Source organism: Peromyscus maniculatus, chromosome 1 (assembly GCF_049852395.1).
Source record: "Peromyscus maniculatus bairdii isolate BWxNUB_F1_BW_parent chromosome 1, HU_Pman_BW_mat_3.1, whole genome shotgun sequence".
Lineage (NCBI taxonomy): Eukaryota > Metazoa > Chordata > Mammalia > Rodentia > Cricetidae > Peromyscus > Peromyscus maniculatus.
This window is the reverse complement of record NC_134852.1, coordinates 61,636,128-61,645,750: the sequence shown is the minus strand read 5'-3', so window position 1 is coordinate 61,645,750 and position 9,623 is coordinate 61,636,128. Positions and strand designations below refer to the sequence as shown.

The following is a 9,623-nucleotide window of genomic DNA, read 5'->3' as shown; positions in this document are numbered from 1 at the left end:
CAATGGAGGCTTAACATAAAACTTTTTGCTTCTTTCTTTCTTTTGTTCTGTTTTATTGAAACATGGTCTCATTATGTGGCCCTTGTCCACTTGACATGCACTGTGCAGGCCATGCTAGCCTTGAGCTCATGGAGATATACCTGTGTTTGTTCTAGACTGCTGGGATCACAGGCAAGTGCCATTACACCTGATTCCAACTCTTATTAATGCATCATTCAGGCCATAAATTGACAAGGAAGCATCAGAGATAAATCACTTTAGCTAAAAGAGACTTAATATACAAGTGCCTAGCACTTTATCCAACAACTCTGGACCACATATCTTTCTCAGCAACACACAAAGCTTCCTCTAAAATATTTTAGCTCAGAAGACAGTTTTCATAAAGCCCAACAAATTAAAATGCTTCCTGTCTTATAACATCAAATATAATTATGAATGAACAAAAGACACAACAAAAAACATGCAAAGACTAAAGACTGTATGATCAATGAATTATAAAAATAAGATACCAAATTAGAAAAGAGACTTGTTAAAAAAAGAGATCAAAATGAGCAAGGGATGACAGAGAGTAATATAGAGTGAATGTGATCACATGAATTGTTTACACATATGAAAGTGAAAATAAAGTAACAACAGCAATAATAAGGATGTAAAAGCAGATAAAAGTATACAATGAATAATTTGTTTTTGCCAAGAATGCAATGATACTTCAACATACAAAAAAGTTAATAAGTATAATATGACATGTAAATAAAATGAAGAAAGAAACCCATTTGATAATTTAAAAAGATGCAAAAAAATGACATTGGCAAAATTGAGTATCTCCTCAGGATGAAAACTCTGATGATATTTGGAACAGGAACATGATATTGTAAGGTAGTAAAGGTGATATATTATATCCAGTAGTTTACTGAATGACATCACCTCTTAAACTTATGACTACAATAAGCACATCCTCCATCCCTCTTTTCTTCATCATTGTGCTTGAAACCTTTGTAAAAATAATAAATCAAGAATAGCAAAAGAACCATTCACAGTTTCTCTTTTTAATATAATAGAACTATGTACTTAAGAAAAAATCCACAGAAACATCTCACAGAGTACCAGAAATTCAACATGGGAGTAATTTTACAACTTCATGTTTAGTTTGTGTTAGGCCAAGTATTCTCTTTTTATGAATGAAGGCATACATGCTGATTTATTTTGTTGGATGATTTGGGTGATGTGGAAAATAAAAATGCAAATGCAACAAAAGACATTAGAACAGTCACAGACCAAATGATGGAGAAATTCTTGGTTTTCCTAAATGTTTTTGGTGGACAGCCATGAGTATATTCAGAATTATTTGTTCATGCACAATAATTGATCTTTCTTGGCAGTACATCCAATAAAGACTGAAGACAACTTTGTTGAGCAGGAGGAAGCACTTAGGTGCACAGCATGACAGTAGGAGGTTCATCTGAGATGATTGCTTAGCAGAGGAAGAAGGTTATTATCCCCCTAAGTAAGTGCTTTTCTCTGATTGCACTCCCAGCACAGGTAGGAACACCACGCATTATGAACTGGCATTCTAAGGCTCTGTTATTAAACAATAAATTGATCCTTTTTCAAGTCAACACCCTTCATGGCCACACTGAAGATAAACTTTTGTTTCTTGGTTTCAGAGGGTTTTGTTGTTGTTTCTTTGATTTTGTTTGTTTTTGGAGAAAGAACTTGAGAGTGGATAGGGAGCAGGAGAGCATCTGGAAGGACTTGGGGAGAGTTATCAAATATATTTAATTTAATAATTAATAATCAAATATATTTAAATTAAAAAATTGTTTTAAATAAAAATATTAAGGAAGTGACAAGTTTATATTGCCTTATCTGTAATGTCCTGTAATATTCTTTCATGCTTAACAGTATATTTATATTTGTATTCTTAACCATATATGAAAGTATAGTTTATGGTTTTAATTGCTCTTTGTGTTTTATTGAATAAATATCAAATTTATGTATCCATTTTCTTATTCCTTGATAGTTAGGCTTATTCAACTGTTCATAATTATTTACAATAAATAATAAATACTACACTTTTTGTGGGTGAAGTTTATTGATGGTATTCAAGAGAGTAGGGATCTGTAAGCCCTTCCCTTTCTTCTGGGATTCTGGGATAGAAACAGTGTTGGGGGCTGAGTTGGTACAGGAACTTCTTCCTAATCCAGGACTTCTCTGGTTCTTGAGTTCTTTCTGGGGTGGGTAGTTCAGGGCATCTTGGTCCTTGGAGGCTATGTAGGCCATGAGGTCCACTGCCCTATTCCTATAGCTGTATTCATTATCATAACAGCAAATGACCTTTACAAAGTTGACATTGAGAGCACTGCCAGCCCTAGTATCATAGATGGAAGAGTAGGTATTACTGTTAAAGTTGCAGAAGACATCCTGGTTCTCAGTTTAGCCTGGAATGTCCTTAAAGTGCCCTTGGATGCTTGCATCACCATCTTCTTGATGTCATCACATACTTGGCAGCTTCCTTCAGGTGACATGTCAGAGCCATGTCAGACACATTGTGGATAGAAAGAATGGCATGTAAGTGAGCTTCTGGTTGAGCTCTGGGATGACCTTGCCCATAGCCTTGGAAGCACCAGTGGATGCAGAAATGATGTTCTAGGCCATCACCCCACAGCTTTATAGAAGGACCAATCAGTTTTCTGAGTGGCAGTGATGTCTTGGACTTTCATCATGAGTCCTTCCCTAATGCCAAAATTATCATAGATGACTTTGGTCAGAGGGACCAAGAAGGTGATGCTGCAAGAATAATTGCTGACAATCTTGAGTGAATTGTCATACTTCTCATAATCTACATCCATCACAAACATGGGGGTATCAGCAGACACCTTTTATAAAGCTATATATGAATATTTCCAACTCTCCAAGTATCATCAAACTGAACAGCTGCAAAAGTTGTTACTACAACTATCACAGTAACACTAGCTACTTACATAACCACCTGTATGTGATGATATTTTATTTGTACTTTAACAAATTAAGCTTGCCTAAGGATCAGAGGAAAAAGCCAGCTACTACATTTTACATAGAGGTCAGGCAGTGGTAGCACATGCCTTTAATCTTAGAATTCAGGAGGCAGAGATCCATCCAGATCTCTGTGAGTTCAAGACCACACTGGAAACAGAGCTAGGTGTGGTGGCACATGCCTTTAATCCCAGCACTAATTAACCATAGAGATCTGCAGGGTCTGTATAGACAGACAGGAAGTGACAGAGCTTGGCAGAAAGAGGAAGTAAGATGGCAGGGCACAGAAAGGTATATAGGCATGAGTATACAGGAAGTAGCTCTCTCTTGGGCTGAGGTTTTCCTAGTGGTAAGAACTTGTGGCTGTGTCTTGTTCTATTCCTTTGATCTCTCAGCTTTTACCCCAATATCTGGCTCTGTTTTTTTTTTATTGTAAGACCATTTACACTATGTGTTACAAGTGTATTTTGAGGTTGCATTATTTTCTTATGTCTGTGTTGATAAATACTTTCCATTTAAATTTGTTAAGCTGATGAGAGTGAAATAGTATCTGCAATACATACTTTTTATTTAAACATTAACAATAACAGAAATAATCTCTCTGAATTACATTCTTGGAATACCATCATATCCTAACCTCACCATCTAATTACTTTTATCATTAATATCTCTGAATTCAAACTTGTTTTTTTTTTGCTAACCTGTCCATATGAAATGGATTTTAATATTTTCCCAAGGAAAGGCAGAATTCTCCACATGGAACACATTATTGTTCCTCACTCTCTGTCATGAACTCTCGTCTTTATCTTCTTATGTAGTAAGTTGTCACATCACATATTCAGTCTCATTTTCTATTATTTCCCTCTTTGTTCTTAAAGCTACAATTATTTTATGCTACTTATAATTTTTTAAATGTGATTTCAGTTAAAAAAGAACAAGAACATCATCTTTAGGGAGTTGTAGGTAGAATAGCATTATTTGGATGTCAGCAAACACTCTCCTTCCCCAGGGCTCATGTGATTGATGCTTTCTTTTCAGGGTGGTGGGTTTTGGAAAATTTTGTTTGTGTTTTAACAGGCGAAGCTAGAGGATGGTCCTCAGGATATTGGGGGTATGGTCTCAAATATTAGGTTGGAGAGATGGCTCAGTGTTGAAAGTGTTTACTGTACTCTTGCAAAGTACCTTTGTTCATTTCCAAGTGTGTAAAGCAATGCACAACAACCTGTAACTCCATCTTGAGAGTAATTTCAGGCCCTCTTCTCTCCACTGCAGGTGCTTTCACTCACTTGCACAACCCAAATACAATTTTAATTAATCTTTTTAAAAAGAAGGTATACAGATGTAAAATATGTATGGGGAAGTATTTATGCTATCCATTAAAAGTGGAAATTAAAAAGGAACACAATGAGATGCTAGAATATATATTAGATTATAATATAAAATATAAAAACATCCATCCACTACAATATAAAAACACTGATGGCACCAACTTCTGCTAAGAAGAAACAGCAGGGATGCTCATATACTGTGGGTGATATAAAAATAATCTACTTAGGATCTTATAAATCCAGGCAAAAATTCCTAAAAGTACAAAAAGAGGCTTATCATGAAACAAAATAGCTAAGTTATTTAGAATTCATAAAATTAATAAAAACCACACCCCATATATATTTTTACAGAAGCATCTCAGCTAAAGCTCATGACAGAGCACTTACATAGCACTTGTAAGGCCCCAGAATCAATCACTAGCACCTCAGAAGAAATATAAACAATAGCTTGCAATACTAACTCTTTGCCACATCTAGAAGTATACAAAATATTCTTTGTAGGTAAATGAATAAGGAAAGAGTGGAATATCCATATAAAGTGAATCATTAATCATCATATTAATGAATGGCCCACTATGAGAATACATGGAAGGGGCCTAAATGAAATTTGAATAAAGTTAGTCTAATAGAGACACATGCTGGTTCAAAGCAATAAAACAAAGCATTGGAAGACATAAATCTACAGTGAGAGAAAATAGTAATTATCAAGAGCAAATGCAGGAAATGAGAGAATATAAGATGATTTTAGAGCATCAAAACTATCCTGCAGGAGATTCTAAAGACAGGTGATGTTGTTCTTCTATATGTGTGTGATTACACAATAGGTGGTTTAAAAACTCAAAAATTAAATGAAGGGATAATCAATTTAGCTGGGATTGATATAATGTCAACTATCATTTTGATAATTCTTGTTTTTTCCCTAAAAATATTGGTTGATATGAGTGCCAAGATACAGCCCTTAGAAAAAGTTACTAGAGAAATTATTGGCATTTTGACTGACAAGTCTTAGAAAAAGTTACTTATACAGATAATAGAGATATTCAGATGAAGACAGAGGAATTTAAAGGAGAACAAACCTCACCATTACATTACAAAATTAGAGAGGAACAGCCAAAGATTATGAAACAACTATTCTTAATTTATCCTATCACCTTACAGGAACAACTCCCAAATGACAGATATTACGTTGATATTTATAAAATTAATATGTATATATTTTAAACTTTTGTCATGATATTAATAGTGATATAGTGTGCTAATTCTAGAAAAAGTCTTCATATAGCTTCTTGTTCATGATTTCAGGTTTGAGTCTCTACCAGGTAACTAGAAAGTAAGTTTTTGTACTCTAGATGTACATAACAAACTATGGTCCTTTAACCTCTGAGATCTGCTGCATATGACATTTAAAATGTTTAAGTTTTGCACAGTGACCCATAACCATACCTAACAGTGACCTTTGAAGTCTCCAAGAGGAGGATGAGGCCCCAGAACAATGAATCCACCTGGATTGTGGTAACACCACTAAGCCAACAAACACCACCCAAAGATAGGCTTTGGACTCCAAACTACTCAGGACAATTTCAAGGTGGCTAGCTGAGATGGTCCAGCCTCACAGACTACTCTAGCCAGGAACTGAGATAATCTCTGCACTTTCCCATTACAGAGACTGGACAACAAATGATACAGCTTCCTCTCCCAGGACTTGACAATTATCTCATTTTTTTCAGGATCCCCTAAAGATGCCATCATCCCCAGACAGCAGGAAGTAATTTGGAGAACTTGATGCCCATATTCCCAAGAGGTGGGGTGGACAGTTTTTGGTTATTCAGTGGGTTATGGATATTTGTCACTGTTTAGGGGGGTTGGTTACAAGTTGTTATTGGTAATGGTCAGGAAAAAAGCTGAATAAAGGAGATTAGATTCAGGGATCTTATTCTAAAAAGAAAAAGAGGTGATTTACAAATAAGATAATTATTTCAATAAAGATTATTGAATCTACTTTTGAACCAAAAAGCGACTACTAGTGTTACATATTTTACATTGGTATGGATTTTGCATATTGATACAAATTTAAGGTTATTTTTGTTATACTGTATATACAGTTCTACTCTCGTTTAAGATACTTTTGTATATTGATACAAATTTAAAGTTATTGTAGTTATCACGTACTATATATACATTTCTACTCTTGTTCTAGATATTGTACCCATAAAGCTCATTTAACAATGTAATGTAAATTGCTAGTCCTTGAAAGTTATTATTATAAATTATTTAGGAAAATAAAACAATTCAGGTTAGTAGTTAGTCACCTATTACAATCGAACTTGTAGTCATGTTAGGTATGTTTTCAGGGTCAAACAGAGATATATTTTAGATAGATAGGTTGTCTAAAATACTTCAGAGATTTAAAAAGTATACTATTTAAGATGTTTTAATAACATGAGGTTATTTTTTATGATAATGAGAATGTCTGATCCTTGCAGAACAAACCTACTTCAGAGAAGATGATGGGCATCAAAGAAATGCCAGATAGAGTTAACTTTTTTGTGGCAAAAGTTAACTACTGGGCAAGAATGTGGCCTTGCCTTGATTGCTGACAGTATGCTGTCCAAATTGGACAAACAGGACACAAAAGAGAGAGACTGCCAAACCTTGCCAAGACAAGGTGGGACAGTCCTTCAAAAATCCTGCTTCACAGAAAGTCTGTCAGATATTCTAGTCCTACAGGCTATATACGAATGCCTCAACATTACAGAGGAACCTTTGGTGACTGTCCAGGCAGCCAGACGTTTCTGTCATTTCTTAGTTTTGGAAGATGTTTTCTCTGCACTTTGTTTACTCAGGTAATATTATATCCTTTTCAGGTCTCTGATGGAGTCGTAGACTAGATATTTATAGTTTTCTTATATTCAGAAAAGAAACTCACAAAAGAGGTGTAAAGTGTATAAGGTTGAGAGACATAAAAAGATAATTTGGGCTAATAATGCAAGTAAGGCCAGAAAGTGAATTAGGTACAAAATTTGGACTCGCCAAGATAGGATAGATGATGGAGTATTTTCTCTGAATTTGTCAAAAGCTACAGAATAGACATTGTTAATATAATTACTGCCCATATATATTGAATATACTTGTTATGCTTATTATATATCATTTTTAATGTTTGTTAAAACCTTAACTTTCAATTTAGACAAAAACAGGCAATGTTGTGTGATATTTTGTTTGTGTTCTGACAAATATAGCTTGCTTAGAGTCACAGAGCAGAGCTATCCACTAGTTAACCGTAGAGGTCTGGAGATCTGTTCAGAGAGAAGACAGGAAATGATAAGGGAATGGAGGCAGGATCTTGGCCCTTTTGGTTTGAGGCATGAAAGAGGTAGGAAGTCACTGGTGGCTGCATCCCTGATTCCCTGATTTTTCAAGTTTTTATCCTGATACCTGACTCTTCATTTTTGTTGACAAGATTAATTAGATTTTGGCATCAGTTGGGCTTTGAGTTTTCAGAAGACCAAGCTAAACCTGGTGCTATTCTGTTCCTGCCGCCAGAAGATTCAGATGTAGAACTCTTAGCTAATTCTCCAGTACCACATCTTCCTACATGCCATTATGCTTCCTGCCATTATGACAATGGACTAAACCTCTGAACTATAAGCAAGCCCCAGTTAAATGCTTTTCTTTATAAGAGATGCTGTAGGCATTGTTTCTGTTCATAACAATAGAAACCCTAGGACAGAAGTTGTTTGCAGGGGCAGGGATATTGATGTGATAGGCTTGATCATATTTTTGTTCAGAGGAATGTGGGGTTTGGGACTTGTATTAGAAAAGCAACTGAATGCTTTAAGAAGAATTTGATGCACCATAATAGTAGAAGCATGAAAGACAGTGGTGCTGAGAGTTATTTGAACTGTGAGGGCCTGGCTCAAAAGGTTTCAGAGACGAATATTAGTATGTAGCCTAGAGACTGTTCTTGTGATCTTTTGGTGAAGAACATGGCTGCTTTCTGCCCATGTCCAAAAATTCTGCCTGAGGCTAAATTGAAGAATTATGAATTAACAGCTTTAGCAGAGGACATTCTGAATCAAGCTAGCAACAGCTATGTTGTGTTGCTATTAATGGCCAGTCTTATATAGATCTATAATGAAAAGATGTAATCTGAACAAGGAAAAATAAAAAAAACATACAATTAGAAGAGGAAAGGAGCATCAGCAAGTGTAAACTGATTAAAGGAAAGCCTGATACTAAGTGGAATAAAGGGAGTAGTGACCTCAGAGTAAGACCCTACCTCACTGAACTTCCAACTTGTGAAAAGGAATTAACGTAGAATGAAAAGGAATTAAAAAAATGTTTAAGGACAGGTGTGGTGATGCACAGTTTTATCTTAGAACTCAGAAGGCAGAGGCTGGTGGATCTCTGAGTTCAAGGTCAGCCTGGTTAGTAGATTGAATTTCAGGGCAGACAAGTTTAGACAGCAAAGGAACCCATAGAAAATAGAAAGCTGGTGAAGATATAATTTGAACAAGGGGACCATATTCCAGCCCCAGTAAGCAGCAGAACTTGGTTGGCATCTTTGACCCTATGGTTTTAGATTTAGAGTCAAGGATACAATCAAGGGGTTGTGGAATCTCCTTCCATGGCTGAGGGAAGAAGCATGTGTCAGGGATATCCCTGAATGGAAGTTTAGGGAGGCCACTGTGTGAATTTATGAAGATAAAGACTGGATTGCCTTGGAGACACCAAGAGGTTAGAGAGTCCAGAGCTTTGAGATACCTGCCAAAGAAAGCTACTAACATGGAGTGGACCAGCCCAAGGAAAAAAATGTGTGTTGTAGTAAAAAAAATGCTGAAAGGGGGTGGAGATCTGAAGAGCTCTTTGACATCAGACAAGGAAATGCAGTGTTTGCAGTTTCTCCAGCTGTGTTTTGGTAAAGTATTTTCTTACTATTTTCTCTTTTTTCCATTTTGGAACAGTAATGTATATTATATGCCATTATATGTTGGAAGTATGTGATCTTATTTTTTTTCTTTTCTTTTTGTTTTTTTGAGACAGGGTTTCTCTGTGTAGCTTTGTGCCTTTCCTCGAACTCACTTGGTAGTCCAGGCTAACTTCAAACTCACAGAGATTCGCCTGGCTCTGCCTCTTGTGTGCTGGGATTAAAGGCATGTGCCACCACTGCCAGGCCTTTTTTTCTTTTTCTTTTTTTCATTTTTCTTTATTAAGAAATTTTCTACTCACTCCACATACCATCCACAGATACCCCCTCCTCCCTCCTCCCACCACCAGGCCTCT

The 9,623-nt window shown here is 35.9% G+C and overlaps 1 pseudogene; it reads right to left on the bottom strand.

Annotated features, from left to right (window-relative positions):
• Positions 1-2,067: 2,067 nt before the first annotated feature.
• On the bottom strand, positions 2,068-4,246 carry LOC143269752 (glyceraldehyde-3-phosphate dehydrogenase pseudogene; annotated as a pseudogene).
• Between the last annotated feature and the right edge of the window lie 5,377 nt (positions 4,247-9,623).